The sequence below is a fragment of the Macrobrachium nipponense genome, chromosome 43 (assembly GCF_015104395.2).
Source record: "Macrobrachium nipponense isolate FS-2020 chromosome 43, ASM1510439v2, whole genome shotgun sequence".
Lineage (NCBI taxonomy): Eukaryota > Metazoa > Arthropoda > Malacostraca > Decapoda > Palaemonidae > Macrobrachium > Macrobrachium nipponense.
Genome location: NC_061104.1, coordinates 39761583 through 39779849, shown reverse-complemented (window position 1 = coordinate 39779849; position 18267 = coordinate 39761583). Strand labels below are relative to the sequence as shown.

The 18267-nt window shown below is 39.4% G+C and overlaps 1 pseudogene; it reads right to left on the bottom strand.

Moving 5' to 3' along the window:
- Nucleotides 1–3341: 3341 nt before the first annotated feature.
- Nucleotides 3342–17595, bottom strand: LOC135213680 (phosphatidylinositol transfer protein alpha isoform-like; annotated as a pseudogene).
- Nucleotides 17596–18267: the final 672 nt, after the last annotated feature.

The window sequence follows — 18267 nt, the reverse complement described above, 5'->3', positions numbered from 1 at the left end:
GTTCCCCACCTTGAATTCTGTCGATCAATGTAACCCTTGGCGATAGGTGACCAGCTGCTCGGCATGCATGGTCTAAAATTAAAATCGTAAAGCAAGTTAAGTGGTGCATTATAAAATGCGAAATCTACTGGTGAATTTCCTGGCGTAAGCAATGAACTAAACCAACAACTCTATTTCCATGTCTAACCCCGACCCCACGTCGCGGGCGGATTTTCCCTCACCACGACATTAAGATATGAGAATGATAATAACATTAGTATACATATACAAAGATAATAATACTATTGTACATATGCACTGCTGTCAGTCTTCTTGCCTGGAGACACGGGTCGGAGAATGGTACTGTGTCATTGTAGACACGGTGGGTATGAAGACTGACGTTTATGCTGTCTGGGAATTAGGGTGGGCCTGTCCTACCTGCTATTACATGATATTCCTTGTGTATGGGTCTTACTATTGATGAGGCCAGGTGATGTCTTCCCACTGGGAGGCAGTTGAAGTGCTGATTTGCATTTTAGGGGTATTGAAGAAAATTCCTGGTATTCAGCTTGTTTCTTTATTACTCATTACATCATGCCAAATTTCTCCCAGGCCTAGTCTCCTGGACTTGGTTAATTTACCTAGTCTTCAAAACTTCTGGACTAGATCTCTGGACTAGATCCCCTGGACTAGATCCCTTGCAAAGGGTAGATAATCATTTGTATTAATAACTTGGTAAAATAGCCAAAATGAAAGGGTGGGACGGCTGACGTCCTCCTCACATGAAAGCTTTCGTGATCCTTACAGCTTACATGTCACATGTGTTTTTTAGTGTTACCAAAATGCAGACGAAAGATTCAGGGCAGCGCTCCCATACTCAAAGTGAAAGACAAACAAAACTACGGACTGGCTACACTGCCACACTCGTGTCCACAACAAAAACGAAAACATTTCACAGTTCCAATCACTTTTAAATCAGCAGTGTAAAGATATTAGAGGAGGATGATGAATCAATTCCTAAATAAATCACTAATAATTAAAGGAATATTTTTCCCATTACACCCACCCAATGGAAATCATGCATATAGTCTTTAAATTAGAATCGCAAGGCAATTTAATCTAAGCAAACATTTGAACATTACAATATGCGAAGTCTGCTGATGAATTTACCAGCAAAAACAATGAATTAATTCACTCTGTTTCCCTAACATATACACTAAAATAAAAACAGAGCCCACAATCTTTGTTTTTCCCCTGGAAACCTACGCATCCAGAATTTCAGATTTTGGAAATACTACCCTTTTGGGAAAACATTTCATCCACGCTGCTATTCGTAAAGAAATCAGGAAACGTCTTTAGGATTATGACTCCTCGTGAGTATCGTCTAGCTCGGCTATTACCCCCTGTTTCGATTTACATCATGCTGGCATTATTTTGATATGCGTGGCAATTCATGGAGATCGGTACTGTATAGGTTTTGAAAATGGATCATCTTTAGAATGAAGTATTGACGACTATAATATCAGTTCTCGCACAATTAAGAGTAATAAGCTAAGGTAAATATGAAATGATTTATACGAGAAATATCAGCAGACTATTTTTTGATGCAAAAACAACAGCAAAAATTCTAGCCATTGCAAGGTGCAATGGCCACTCGCATACTCGCAATATCTTAAAGAAGAAAGTTTAGACCACAACAATGTATGGAGTACATTATGAAGTACGGCGCAAAGATGATATATACAAAATTACTTATATATATAATGTCATTTTCGATGGGGGCAGGTATACTAAACCAAGATGTAAGAAGATGACTCGGTGAGTCGCGTGACGTCACGAGGTACTCGCATCGGTTGCATTAGGCAACAGTTGGGCGGAAGTTTACACGAATTTGTGACAATTCTTGACGTTTTTGGAATTGAGCGCGTTCTGCCACATTTATATGTTCTGTTTATGGACGCTGTAACACGGAAATGGACTATACTAGAGGTGAAAAGGGTAGTTTTTGACAGTTTCCCGAAATGGAGGTGGATTCTCAACAACTGCTGTCCTGCAAATGCAAGTAAATTGAAATGATGCCATACCCAAGCAACGTTTCCCTCTGCATGATAGTGCCACTGTTGACTCAGGTATTTAACCTGTTTACTCTAGTTTGGATTGGTATACCAGTTACGTTTAAAAGTATATAAACGTTATTTCCCAAAACTGAGCCATGTGATGTCTCTGAGAGCAGCCACCTTCCCGGTAACCTTATCTTCTGCTTAAACTAAACCACCGATGATAATATTCACGTTTATATCTGCCGTCGTTCAACAAGAGGGGGAAATTAGACCAAGACCACCGAGAAACTATAGACCCTTTTGCTACTGCTCTCCCCCTCCCCCCATAGAAGTAGGTAGGCTAGTAGGAAATTATATCTTGGTCGAGCTTCGGAACAGTAGCGTAACTTACACAATTTCGGGAATTCCTTCTCTATACTTTTTCGCCGTTTTACTGATATAATCACCATTTTTAACAGTATGAATGCACTGCTTTGCATTACAGGTGTTGCAGTATTGATAATGCTATGTTATTTATAGTAACATACCATTTATCAATAATGGCATTGCTCCTAATCGTAGTTAGCTACAGTCCTATAGAGTGACGGTCTGCGTAAAAAATACAATCGAATTCGAATATTTTGGATAGAAAAAAAATCAGTTTCCTGTAACATTTTATTACAAATAGGCTTTGAAAGATGACCTGTATAAAATATGTATTATATATAATATTTCAGCTCCATTTCCAAAAGAAGGGCCACGATATTTATGCACTTCACGTGAGTCTTCAAGAGAAGTGATTACAGTAATGGGAATTAACAAATACAATTTATGCTATTTTAACTTCCCTTTGAGGGACTTTTGATACATTAAATTGAGAGCACGTTATAATAAACACCAGAAACTACCTTTGTTTCATACAGTTTATGAATAAATAATGCAAAGCGATAAATTTCCAAAATGAAAATTGAAAGGGTAAAATGCAAAACGCGTTTGCAACCAATCATTACGAAAAAGTTTACTTTTCAAGTTGTTATAATTCATAAAATTGGTTTTCACAGTTTCAAAGTGTATACCGTATATATATATATATATATATATGTATATATATAATATATATATAGATATATATATATTATATATATATATATATATATATATATATATATATATATATATATTCTTTACCTCTCCTTAACCGAAAATCTCGAAGCAGCGAAAAAGCTTTGTAACGATCCCAGCATGAATTAAGGCTTCTTGGTTCAGAAACGAGAGAAGAAGAAGAGCAAGAACAACAACAACAACTTGAGGATTCTTGAGCAGAGAGAGAGAGAGAGAGAGAGAGAGAGAGAGAGAGAGAGAGAGAGAGAGAGAGAGAGAGAGAGAGCACCTTGTCCGTGTCTTCCTGTGAGCTATCCCACGTGACCTCTGATCTCGCCCAGTTTTATTTGCTGAAAAGTATACATAAAAATGCGTTAAACCTCCATCTTGCATCAAAAATAAACAATTGACTATCAGAAAATGGTATGCCAGATATTATATAAAATACTAAGCAGATATGAAAAGCGATTGTCTATTAAAAAAATACGAAATTCAATGAAGTCGAATTGCAGAAATGTAGTTTAAAAACGATATGACATTGGACTTGATGTATATTATACCCACCCCCTTTTTTCTATCAGAGTTAAGTGTCTGCGTACTATATTCCCCACCCTTTTTTCCTATCAGATTTATTAAGTGTCTGCGTACTATATTCCCGTCCCTTTTTTCCTGTCAGATTCTTCAAGTGTCTGCATACTATATATTCCCCACTTTTTTTTCTGTCAGATATATAAGGCCTTAAAGTGTCTGCATACGCGTTCATCTGCCTTACCTTATCGAGTTCTTCCTTCGTGTCGTCTTCAATTTGCCGTATATCGTCTAGACTCAGACCGTACCACAAGTCCATCCAGCAGAACACCTGCCTGTGGATGGAAAAGTTTTTTTTTTTTATAATTTAAAGCCAGTGGTCGACGCATTTCTCTCCCCACCCCCCTCCCCCTGCCCCCCAAAACACGATCGAAGCTCGACGTGGTTAAAAGGGAACTTTAAAAATTCCATCACATAGTCGGATTATCGAAAGGATTTCGGAGGGGATACGGTCTCTCCAAAAAATACGAAATCGTTGCATTGCGTGGCTGTTAACAGAAGCGATCAATCAACCACGTCGTGGATAATAAAAATGGACTTTTCATTTGTTTTACTTCGCATTAACTGAATGACAGTATTTTGTTTTCGTAGTCTCGTGGATTATGAGTAATGAGTTGGTTTACTGTTATATTAGTCTAAGGAATGCACTCTGTCACATCGCCACAAGGATTTACTTTTAAATGAAATTTAAAAATGAAACAAATTAGATGTAGGTTAAGTTGGCCTTATGCCAGCTAAAATAAGAGGCGAAAAAGAGGTCGGATAATAAGTAGTATAAGACAGTTAGCAATAGGGTTTGGGACTAATGGCCGCTGTGGTGTATACGTATATGTTACAGGAAGATGGTGAAACCAGGCAATTCACGATCTGCCTGAAATGTCAGGTAGATAGCGAAATGCCCTTTGGGACATTTGATCCACCCCCCCCCCCCCAACAGGCCTATATTATTGTACTAAATACTGCGAAACTGACTCACTTACAGTGCTTGGCCGTGTTTAGTACTAGCCCCTGTGGGGAGGATCAAATGTCCCTAAGTGCATTTTGGTATCTGCCTAAAATTTCACGCAGTTCGTGAAATCCCTACCTGTAATAGGACTCTTTTCCTAGTTATTTGAAACTTCTGTTGGCTAATAGACGATTTCCGGCCTTACGTTTCTGTAATTCGGTTAACTTATGTACTGATTACCGAAATCAGACCTTTGGGTACCATTTTTTTCGCGAAAAGGACAACTTCGGCATTTATACCTCACGATAAAATATTGTTCGCAAGACATTTTAGTACGCCTTTTGTCCCTCAGTGTGTTTCGTGGACTTATTGATCGAGCCTGGTCGATTTTGGGATTCAGGAGACAGGTGCATGGGTCTAGGACCACTATATAATAGATATCATTTCACAACAACAGAGAAACTGTAGTTTAAACAGCAATTCAACTATAATGAAGACCCAATTTTGCATGCTGAAAGTATATTTACTGGCCAATAACCCCTTATATAACAATGGGTATTATCTTTGTAAAATGTTGTGATCAAACAAAACTGACAGCGATATCTGGAGCCAAGTTAGATATGAGAGGCCATGACCAGGATTATATTCAGCTGGGATAATTGTGCCATTTTTTTTCTGTGATTTCAGAGGACGGAGTAAATCTCCAAACGCGTAAAATTGGATCAAGTATAATGGGATAATTGTGCCATTTTTTTCTGTAATTTGAGAGGACGGGGTATATCCCCACACGAGTAAAATGGATCAAGTATAATTCAAAATTCGAGGACCATAAGACCTCGCTTAAAAGGAGTCAGTTTGTAGCTCATTATTCGTTAAATTATTTACGTTAAATGGTTAAGCTAACAATGGATTTCAAAGCCCGAAGTATTCCGTTTATTCATTCATCACAGAACGACTTCATTCCACGAACGAACTCACCTGTGGAAAATGGTGAATATTCGCCTCTCGAAGTCGTGGATACTCCTCTCGACTTTGGACTGGACGCCGAACCACTTGAATTCGCAAGTCACAAGTTTGTAGCAAGTCATGACTGGCTGGCACTGCGGGGAAAAATAAGATAAAATAATCATAAAATGGGGTCTGTACACGTATTGGGGATGGGGTGGGTGAGGTGGTGGGGTTGTAAATAAATCTTTATGTAATATATAATATATCTTATATATATATCTATATATATATATATATATTGCAATCGTGTCCGATATACCGACGTGAAGTTGCTATTGGCATTCGATCAGCGTATACGAACTCTCCGGGTAGACAGCGCTTCGGGTAGTTTGGTAAGATTTAAGTCAACTTGGATGAAATTCTGAATGTAATTCTGTTGAAATGGGAAAATATTGTATAGTTTCTCTTACAAACGATAAAAAAATACGATCTTATGTGCATGGATTCCCTCTCTCTCTCTCTCTCTCTCTCTCTCTCTCTCTCTCTCTCTCTCTCTCTCTCTCTCTCTCCAAAGATCGAAAGTGACTTGATAAACCTTTTCTTTCTTTAAAGATCGTCAGTGAGTTGATAAATCTCTCTCTCTCTCTCTCCAAAGATCGTTAGTGACTTGATAACCGCCCTCTCTCTCTCTCTCTCTCTCTCTCTCCTCTCCTCTCTCTCTCTCTCTCTTCTCTCTCAAAGATCGTTAGTGACTTGATAACCCCCCCCTCTCTCTCTCTCTCTCTCTCTCTCTCTCTCTCTCCAAAAATCGTCAGTGACTTGATAAACCCCTCTCTCTCTCTCTCTCTCTTACAGAAAGTGAGCACACGATGTCTCCTCGGATAGACTAACAAGTCTTTGAGACATCCTAATCCGTGTAACTTTCTCCATGGATCGTCAGTGACTAAACCTCTCTCTCTCTCTCTCTCTCTCTCTCTCTCTCTCTCTCTCTCCTCTCTCTCTCTCCAGATACAACCGTGGTACAGTCATGCACACTCACCAAACTACATGACGGAATCAATTATATTCCCGATTAGCCCGAATTGCACTTTGATAAGCGTCAATCAGTCCTCGTCGAGGCCAATTCCATTTACGAACCAGAACAGCATAGTACTACAATTCCTCCTGGTTCTTATTTAATCCCCAAATGACTGATCATTTAGGGAAAAGAGAGAGAGAGAGAGAGAGAGGGGGGTGGTGGTGGGAACTTTCTGAAAGCAACTGCATGATGATTATCCAGAAGGGGGCAGGGGGGGGGGAGGGAAAAATCTGGATGCGTCTAGGCGTGGGCAGGCCATGCAGAGAGTGGGCGTCTCTATAGCTGCTGCTGCTGTTGTTGTTGATGATGCCGCCTCTTCTTCTTCTTCTTCTTCTTTTCCTCCTCCTCCTCCTCCTCCTCCTCCTCCCCCTCCTCTTTCTTCTTCTTCTTCTTCTTCCTCGAACCGCCGGCGGAAGGAGAATTTTGAGAACGGAACCCAGAAGCCAAAACCGCTCATGATTCTCTGTGCCAGGCGATCGATCCTGCTGCTGGCCCCGTGAGGAACGTATCTGCTCGCTCACAGAGAGAGAGAGAGAGAGAGGGAGCGAGAGAGAAAGAGAGAGAGAGAGGGGGGAAGTAATGCGAGTTATTAGACTGAATTAAGAAGTAGGTGATCGAGAAGTAATGGCGCACCAGACCTTAGCGCGAGAGAGTTCGAAAATCGTCCTCAAACTGCCAGAGAGAGAGAGAGAGAGAGAGAGAGAGAGAGAGCTCTTACGTCAGCGGTTTTCTCTCTCTAATTGATTCAAGCGTCACTTCTTTTTTTTTCTTCATCGCCGTACCTACTTCTAGTCCCATGCGATGCCTACCTCATTACAGAAGGCTGGCTGCGGTGATTTCGTACGGTTTTTTTTTTGGGGGGAGGGGGGGGGGCATCCCCCCTTCCCCCCTAAACCAATTTACACTCTCCCACCCACCACCTTCCATATCAGGACGTGACGGACACGTATTCTCTTCCTCCTCTTCCGTTTAACGAGTCGTTTGAAATAATGATAATAATAAAAAAACGAAGTAAATGAGTTCTGGATGCTCGAGGTTTCTCTCTCTCTCTCTCTCTCTCTCTCTCTTAATATTCTTTGGCCCCTGTGGTGGCCTTGTTCCACATGAATAAGTTTTGTCTTCTGAATAATAATAATAATAATAATAATAATAATAATAATAATAATAATAATAATAATAACTTCGTTAAATTAATCTATTCCTCTCTACTACTACTACTTCTATTCCTATCGATGAGTGGTTTACGTGCTCGCCTACCGATGAGGTAGTCCCGAGTTCGATTCCCCGCTCTGCCAGCGTGGAATCAGAGGAATTTGCCTCTGGTGATTAGAAATGCATTTCTCGAGATAACGTGGTTCGGATCCCACAGTAAGCCGTAGGTCCCGTTGCTGGGTAACCAGTTGGTTCGTATGGTAGATTCACATCAACCGTGCATCTGACGTCTAGGCCAGTCCCTTGCGACGCTCCTGATTGGCTGTTGATAAGCCAATCACAGGGCTGGAAACTCCTCAGTCTCTCTCGAGAGAGAGTTCACATAGGAAGGATGTAGTATGTTCCTCCTCTCCTGAGGGATACGTCTTTCAAATGTATCCCTCAGGAGAGGTGGAACATACTACGTCCTGCCTATGTGAACTCTCGAGAGAGAGACTGAGAGTTTCCACATAGGCAGGATGTATGTTCCACTTCTCATGAGGGATATGTCTTTCAAAAGTACCCCTCAGGAGAGGTGGAACATACTATATGAACTTTCTCGAGAGAGACTGAGGTGTTTCCAGCCCTGTAAGTGGCTAATCAACAGCCAATCAGGAGCGTCGTAAGGGACTGGCCTATAGACGTCAGATGCACGGTTGATGTGAATCTACTATAGCCACATAAGACTACCTAATCCCTCGGACCAGCCCTGGGAGGGCTGGTAACCAGCTCAGTAGTGGTCTGGTTAAACTGAGGTAGACTCAAGTATCGATGATGACAATAACAACAGACCTAACTCAAGATTGAAGATACCATATACCCTAATTCTTCTCCTTTCGTCTCTTTACCTCCTCCCACCAGGTGGGTCCTTTTAGCGGTCCTCTGCCGGTCTTCTCCGACCTGAATTTCGACGGGTCCTCCTCCGGTTTGTAGTCGGATGGACTGAGTGGGTCGTTGACGATGTCTATCGGGACCACTTCCACAGTCTTCCACTTGTCCAGCGGCAGTTTGTGCACCTGGAAGAGACGGCGAGAATCGTGAACTGGAAAAACTCTGGGTCGAAGATAACGAGGCTGTTCGTCTCTCTCGTCCCACGAATCTCAGAGGTTACAGATGAGGACATTGGAGAATTATTGACCTCGTCGTATGTTACTCTCTTTGCTAATGTTCCAAGGTCTCATTGTATTGCATTTGTTATGAATCAGTTTCAATTATTTTTACGGCTAATCTGTACGCCCTCAGATCTTGAAAACTGCCGAGGCTAGATGGCTACAAATTGGTACGTTGGTCATCTACCCTCCAATCACCAAACATACCAAATTGCAGCCCTCTAGCCTCGGTAGTTTTTATTTTATTTAAGGCTAAAGTTAGCCAGGCCACCACCGTGCCGTGGCTGACAGTTTCATACAGCATTATACACTGTACAGAACCCTCAAATCTTAAAAACTGCTGAGGCTAGAGGGCTGCAAATTGGTACGTTGATCATTCACCCTCCAATCATCAAACATACCAAATTGCAGCCCTCTAATCTCGGTAGTTTTTATTTTATTTAAGGCTAAAGTTACCAGTAACACAGGCCAATTGCGCCGAAGATGAGGACTTTTCTTACATTTTCTTGGGTCCCTCTGTCCGCCGCGTGAAGGCTCTCTATCGCCAGGGTGAAGCTCTCCTTCATGAAGGGGTTCTGGAGGCAGAGAGGACGAAATAAATATGCAGGAATAAGGAAATCTCTTCAGAACACATTTTTATCTTTCTTAATTTATTTTCTTTTTTTATTTCTTTAATGATAAGTGGGATCTCTTCTTTAATACTATTCTCCTTGCATTTTGATACATTTTTATCTTGTCAATTTTGTAATGAATTTTTTTGTTTGTATTTTCCTTGACCTCCTATTACTTACACCTAATGAACACCTTAATGTTGAAAAAGAAACCCACAAAATCAGTGTAACTTGTTTACTTCTAAGTATTTACATTTAATTTTACTCCATACTCGAGTACTTTCAGGCCCAATCTGTGGCCCACTGCTGGACCTTGACCCAGGCTGACATCCTGAAAGTACTCGAGTGTGGAGTAAAATTAAAAGTAAATACTTAGAAGTAAACAAGTTACAAAGTGATTTTGTGGGTTTCTTTATCAGTCTTCAGAAGAAAACTGAAAGAAGTTTTTGTTTGGAACACCTAAATATTATTTGGAAGCTTAAAGAATTTCAAGCCAGTGGCCCCTTTGGTGTGATTGTTCCATGTGAATATGTTTCATCTTCTAAATAATAATAATAATAATAATAATAATAATATTAAGCATAAATTCAAAGAACATGCTCTAGAGGATTAATTCCTTCCGTAAGTATAAAAAAAAAACTACCATATATACATACATCAGGTATTAGAGCCATAATAGATTCACATCAACCGTGCATTTGATGTCTAGGCCAGTCCCTTACGACGCTCCTGATTGGCTGTTGATTAGCCAATCACAGGGGCTGGAAAGTCTCCGCAGTCTCTCTCTAGAGAGTCCACATAGGCAGGATGTAGTATGTTCCACCTCTCCTGATGGATACTTTTGAAAGACGTATCCCTCAGAAGAGGCGGAACATACTATATCCTGCCTATGTGAACTCTCGAGAGAGACTGAGGAGAGTTTCCAGCCCTGTGATTAGCTTATCAACAGCCAATCAGGAGCATCGTAAGAGACTGGCCTGGCCTAGACATCAGATGCACAGGTGATGTGAATCTACTATACCTGTCATAGTAATGCAGTAATGATAGAATTACTATAATATATATATCTATATATATATATATAGATATATATATATATATATATAATATATATATGCGTGTGTGTGTGTGTGTGTGTGTGTGTAATAGCCACAATGCCCTCTCAACTTCTCAAATTCTTTTTTATTTTTTTTTATACGCTTGTCACTACAAAGCCTCGAGATCCAACTTCGAAGAAGTTTGAAAGAAATCACGAGCGTCCGGTAGCGGGAAACAAACCCGCGATAACATGATAGTATACGTATAGATGTGTGTGTATGTTTATATATATATGTTTGTGTAACCGGAATAGTGAAGGCAACTTACGTAGTAAACTGTTTTGGAATAGGGGTAGGCGTTCCAGGATTCCTCGTGGAATTCCAGCGCTCCCTCTGGAGCTAATAGACGGACGAAGGTTGGCACCTTTCTGGAAGAGAGTAGGAATCGAGCATCGTGTATTCTGTGGCTTAGATCCCTTTAGCAGGATTAAGTTCGTGTAAAGGATTCCTCTGGTACTTTTGGCGTAATCTTATCATTTTAATTTATATCAGAGACTTTTGAAGTTATCAACATCATATGGATGTAATGTATTACATAATTCACGGATATTACATAAGGTAATTGGATTTTATTGTAATTATATTAATGCAGTCTTCGTAAAAATCAGAAAAAAATAATTTGTTGCGACTTGGAGTTGGCAATGTCCTTAATTTAAAAAATAAGATGAAAAGGATTAAATTAAATACATCACAAATTGCTAAAGTAAATAGATACGAAATACAGAAAAACAAAAGTATGCCTTTAAATTGTAAATTGTTATGTGAACTGAAAAAAAAAGGTTGGAATTAAAAAGAAAAACTCATGACAGGCCTACCAAGTTTCGACAAAATCAGAGAGAAATTAAGTCGACCTTGAATTTGACATGTGACCTTGAAAATAAGCCAAGTTCAAACATTGTTTTTTTGGGGGGAAAAACAATCACCCATCAACTTTCACTCAAGTTAGTTGGAGGGAAATTGAATGTTGAACAGTGCCTTCGACAAGATGTTGAATTTTAAACTCATATGTCATCATACGAGTGGAAAGTAGTTTCATTTTGGCCTTGAAACTGACCGGTGACCTTTTACCAACGAGTCGGGGTCGAGAATATTTAGAAGAAAATAATAACAATCCGTCAAGGTACGTCTCCACCTAGTCTTATGTTTCATCGAAGTCAGAGAGACAATAAAATAATAATAATAATAATAATAATAATAATAATAATAATAAGAAGAAGAAGAAGAAGAAGAAGAGGAATATTGACCCTTTCTGACCTCTTACGAACAGCTTACACTTTTAAAAATAGCGACCCTTTAGTAAGGCCCAAGAAAAAAGAAAAAATAACGTTATTCGCCTCATGTCATGCAATCTCCCTTTCGGTCAGAACAAAGACACGATCCACGTGTCAGGAACTAAGATTAGATAATACATACAGTTTAACCCTCCTATTTTCTATTTGTTTGTTTGTTCTTTGATGAAACGCAAAGACAAAATGCTGTACCGTACACATAGGCAGCCTCAGAAGTGCCATCAAGGCACTTGTCTTCCCGTAGAAAGTTCCTTTACTTTTTCTCGTTCGCTGTTTCGTAGAAGTGGAATGCATCGTATCAATGTATGGCGCAAGACAGATTATTTTCCCCTTTTTTATTCTTGCTGTCTGGCTAAGCCGTGATTTTGCCACAAACCGACTAGCCAGTGTGTAAAGGATGTCTGTGTTCGACGACACACAACTTCACCATAATCTAATAACAAAAGCAACCACACTTTTCTCTTTGGAGTGCTCGTCAGAATGAGCTGTTGCAAAGGTACTACATTTCCATTAGTACTACTACTATGGAATTTAATTGAGAATGTACTACAAGGACCAAAGCAAAGAAAATAAAACAATGTAGGTCTTATTCGCACAATATAGTCTATATGTCTTATCTGTACTATTATAATATATAATATGAGCTATTGCAAAGGCACATTTCCATTAGTACTACTACTACCATGGAATTTAAACATGTACAGAGACCATAGCTAAGAAAATAAAAAAAAGTAGGTCTTGATCTGTACTATATAGCCTATATGTCTTAACTGTACTATTATAATATATAATATGAATGTGCTATTGCAAAGGTACTACATTTCCATTAGTACTACTACTATGGAATTTAAGCATGTACAGAGACCATAGCTAAGAAAAAAAAGTAGGTCTTATCTGTACTATATAGTCTATAATACTATGTCTTATCTGTACTATAATATTATGTCTTATCTGTACTATAATATGAGGTTCCTTGTGCCCCACGCCTTCTATAAGCCTTAGTCCTATTCATGCAAGAAAACAAGCACCTCTAAATCAAACAATGAGTTAAAACGACTTCTAAATTAACCAAGAAACCAAGACAATTAAATATGAACTGGCTAGAAACACGAGGCTACGAAGAACAGTCAGGTGAAATCGAATAAAACCCAGAAAAAGAGCAGAGAAACTTACTTCTTTAGGTGGTAGACTTTGTAAGTGTACTGGCCGCTGGTGAACTGCCCCTCCAGGAGCGATTCGTCTGCGAAGGGTTCATTTTTCAGGACCTCCACCCCTTCCCCCCGCCCGTCTCATGTTTGCTGACCTCGGCCACGCCGTACAGTTGAGCGAGGTGGTACTGGATGGGGCGTGGAGGAAAAAAAATAGGAGACTGTTAATAAATTCGTCAGGATATTTATATTCTGCTCAGTGGGGGCAGGATATCCTGAATCCTGACTGTGGTCTTGCTGACTAGTATTATTTCTTGCAGCTCACAGTGACTGTGACCTTTCTGAATACTATATCTTGTACCTCACAGTGACTGTGACCTTTCTGGAAACTGTTTCTTGCCCCTCACAGTAACTGTGACCTTTCTGTAAACTGTCTCTTCCACCTCACAGTGACCGTGACCTTTCTGGAAACTATCTCTTGCACCTTACAGTGACTGTGATCTTGCTGACTAGTACTATCTCTTGCACCTCACAGTGACCTTTCTGTAAACTATCTCTTGCCCCTAACAGTGACTGTGACCTTTCTGAATACTATTTCTTGCGCCTCACAGTGACTGTGACCTTTCAGTAAACTGTTTCTTGCACCTAACAGTGACTGTGACCTTTCTGGAAACTATTTCTTGCCCCTTACAATGACTGTGACCTTTCTGATTACTATCTCTTGCACCTCACAGTGATTGTGAAATTCCCGAGTCATCATGAGCTTACCAAGGTCTAGACCTTGGAGCTTACAACCTGGAATGTCCCTGTAACGTGTGGCGAAATAACTTAATGGAAACTATTACAACTAAAAATGCTACCTTATTGAAACAAGATATTATAAACCATGATGTAGTACTCTGTCATATGATATATATATGATATATTATTATATAATATATCTATATATATATATATATATAGCTTAACTCTCTTACCTCCTCAAGTGTCATGGGCAGGCTGATTCGACTGAAAATAGAAAAAAAGATAAATCATTCCTTCCGTTACATCATTCAAATGACTGTGTAGATAAAGAATGTTCATTACAGGTATAACTGATACCTTTATCGTACCTTAATGAAGATGATTGGTGCAGTATGAATTGACAAACAGCTCATAAGGCTATATATATACGTTATTTTGCGTCTAGTGGTAATATTCAGTGCTATCAAGAACTCGATAAGTTATCTTTTGTAATCGGTCTAAATAACAGAGGTTAAGTAATGCGATTTGAACGTGGGAGAGTATCTAGTCTCTCTCTCTCTCTCTCTCTCTGTTTAAATCCCCAGCTAAAAACACCGTTACGTACAGCGTCAGACTATAATTCGCCCGTATTTCTCTCTTTTAAACGCTCTCGCTCTCTCATCTCTCTCTCTCTCTCTTCTCTTCTCTCTCTCGCTCTCTCTCTAAATCTCATATATATATATATTATATATAATATATATAGATATATATATATATTATATCTTATATATATTATATATATATATACATATATACATACATACATATAAATGAAGAATTATCGAGTTTAACTTTTATACATTTGTTTTGGCGGTCAGTCAACTGCTTTTTTAAAACCCTGTTTTGGTAGGTCTACTGATTCTTCAGTTATGTTCAATTCCAGGCACATATCTATTTATTTATTTATTTATTTTGCCTTTGTAATCCGCATCCGTCATTTATACGAGCTTTCTTCGTAAAATTATTTTTTACATCTTCAGTCAGCTAAATAAAGGACAAGGAGAGATAGTTTCTCTTTCCTTCGTGGAATTTCTCTTTATATATTCACTACGTTCCATATTTTCGGTATTCATTTTATACTGAAAGAGACGCTATTCATACAGATGGTCTGTATAGTCTCAAGCTGCTATCGATGTTGTTGTTGTTTTTGACTAAGCTGACCTTGTGTCAGCACGGGCTCTTGCTCACAGAGCAGCCCGTAATACTATCGATGACCATAGGCCTTGCAACGCCAAGAATCAATCCTGGAGAAGTGGTACAATGACAGGCCGCCTACTTTTCCAGGAAAAGATCTGGAATGAGACGGACAGAAATCACCCGCAAAATCCACGTCGGTACGACTAAAAACTAAAACACGTCTAGTACGATGTGTTGAGAGATCTTGCGCGTGACATTAAAACTTTAATCATTATCAATAGACTCTCATCTTTTAGCGCCTCGATTCTAGCCAGTTCGTATTGTGCAATGGATGACGTCATCTCAATGGTTTGACATGCACTTACGGTCGGGTCGTACGAGCAGCAAGACTTGTCAAACCTGATTCGTTTAATCTAACGACGACAACATTTACTACAACATTTCATGACCGTGTGGCAATTCTGTTCCCCAAATTGAGAGAGTATAATGTTATCCTCCTCTTCTAATGCGCTATCTGCGCGCTCATGGAGGCAATTACTGATGCCGGAAATAGTCATAGGAAACAAATCACATTAATTTATGGTGGGCTGTAGTGGAGTCACAGGAAAAAAAATTCACAATATTTCTTAGGGGTCTTTATTTTTATATTTACAGTCTTTTGCTCATATAGATTTTAAGGTAAGGGTCACTATATGGGTAAGATTAATGACTGTTTTTCTGTAACTTTTTTACCTGACTTTTTTTTTTTTTTTTTTTTTTTTTTTTTTTTTTACCTGGATTCGATGTGTAATCCACATTTCATTCTGGTGTCCAGGTATTTTCCACATTCCTCAATAGGCTATATAGACAGAATTCTTATTCTGTACAAATTTACCGTCAGGGTAACTGAAATATTCGTAACTTTTTGCGTAAATCTGAGGACATGTAGTACTAACGGCAATTTAGTGAATTGTAGATCAATGCATCGGCTACATTCCTCTAACGTTATGAAATGCGTTGTTCCTACTTTTCCGTTATATTTTTTTTGGGGGGAACGTACCCACCACATACCACCCGGGCCCCCCTGTGGCAACTCCAGCCTCGAGTTGATGATCCTTTATAGCACCTGTGTGCAATCATTCCTCAGAGCCACTCGAGTGCCAGTTCTAAGAGCATGAAATGCGGTTTGTCCTCGAGATGTGGGTTTGAGAACCTTCGAGTGGCAAAGCGGAGTCGTGACTACGTGACTTTCTTTTGTCCCTGGATTCCTCCTAAAAGCTGCCTTTTTTTTTTTTTTTTTTTTTTTGCAATTTTCGACCAGGTCGCTTTCTGCTAAACGTCTCATATTATAATGGAGTGGCTATCCAGAATGATTAAATAAATGAAGTAAATTCTTGTCTTACGCGTGAACTCTAAGGCTAATTTAGACACTCGCGTTCAAAAAAGAGAAATTGCGACAATGGCTATAAAATAACCTTCATTTTTAAAAGCTCTAATTTTTCCCAAGAGCATTATAACCTCTGGCTGCAACATTTAGTACGTCTTGCACTGACTAAACTCAGAAGAGCACATTAGGATTATATCTATGTATAAATGGCACGTGAGTTGAAGGTTAAACCAAGCCTGATAGACGTTAATTTGCACCGAAGAAGTCCTTGTCATTACTGGTTTCTTATCGAACACTCGGAGTACACAAAACATTTTATTCTACAAAACATTCAATGTTGATCGCGTAGTATCTATTCGCACTGCGTTGCGAAAACCATATACTTTCTGCATACGTTTAATATTGCTTTTTAATTCACCACGTTATAGACTTATTTAAAATTTAAAAACAAACTTTCGCGAACCACTACTACATGAACGTCACCCGTGGGAATTCTTTTGCCGTGAAATCATCACGCCACAAGAGTTTATTGGGACGCTATATACTACTTTTCAAGATCTTCCAGGAGATAAGGAATCTTCGCCTGTTATAGCGACGTCACACACACACACACACACACACACACGACATCCTACTTGATCTTATCACTCGCTGTAAGCTGGAGTTCTGGTAGCTATAACTTCTGCAAGGTGAGACACACTTCTCCATCATTAAGGCGCGCCTATCTCAAGGTCTGTGGTTGCATGAATAAAACGTCAGAGAATTTTACCATAAATATGCATTTTACACTCCGTAAAAGCTTCGATATTTTCCACAGTTAGCGCGATCAATAAATAGAAAACTAAACTGGTGCATTTTCCATCGTCTAAAGTTGGCATCATTCAAACAACAGGGGAAAAAATGAATGCAAACCAGTTGACATCACAGCCAGATTAGGCGCGCATACTGTCAACTCAAATCTCGCAAAGGAGGTAACCACCCTTTCACCCAGTTCGTTTTTAAAGTTTCAGCACACCTGATATTATTATTTCGTTTTATGTATAGAATTTTAAAAAGGCGGATGAACGTTTCCTTTTTTACCACTACACAGGGAACAACATTCTCACTGACAAGTTTTTCAAAAAAAAGAGACGGTAACTTATATGAGACTCACTACTCCTTGATAATCATCCTGAACGCCCCTTGTGTGTTCTGTGCGAGCAGATCACTCAGACTAATTCGTCTCAGCCCGCGCCTGCCGTCACACAAGAGCCAAGAATTATTATCTAATCTTATCTCATATCCTTGTTATTACATCGGTTGCGTGGTTGGAATTTGTTTATTGTGTTCATTCACACACCTTTGCTTCCTTCGGTCTACTTTCCCTTGCTAGTCATGAGAGGATTTTTTGGTTCTTTCATTATCTCCTTGTTTTCTTATTTCCTGGTCTTATCTGGGAATGTTAAGAATGAATGATCGACTGTATTCGTTATCTGCTTCATACCTCGCTTATCTCGTGACAGGCCACAGAGATCAAAAGCAAAAGAGACGCCAACACCTATATATGAAATACTTGTTTGACAAGTGGTTCGATCACCATCTGACCCGCACCCGCTTGTACCCATCGCAACCTTGTTACTACAGATTTCTGACGATATCCAGTATCGTGGGCGCGAGTAACTACGAGAAAAAAAATGTATATATATCATAATGCTAATTCATGCTGTTGTGGTATGGCGCACGTTTTCCTTGTAATTATATAGATCTGGTTGTAACTTGATCGACAATGTCGCTGAGGCTGGATGACGTCATGAATTTTGTGTACTATTTCCTTCTTCTTTTTTTTACTCGCGCTACCTGCGCGACTATTCTCAGCTG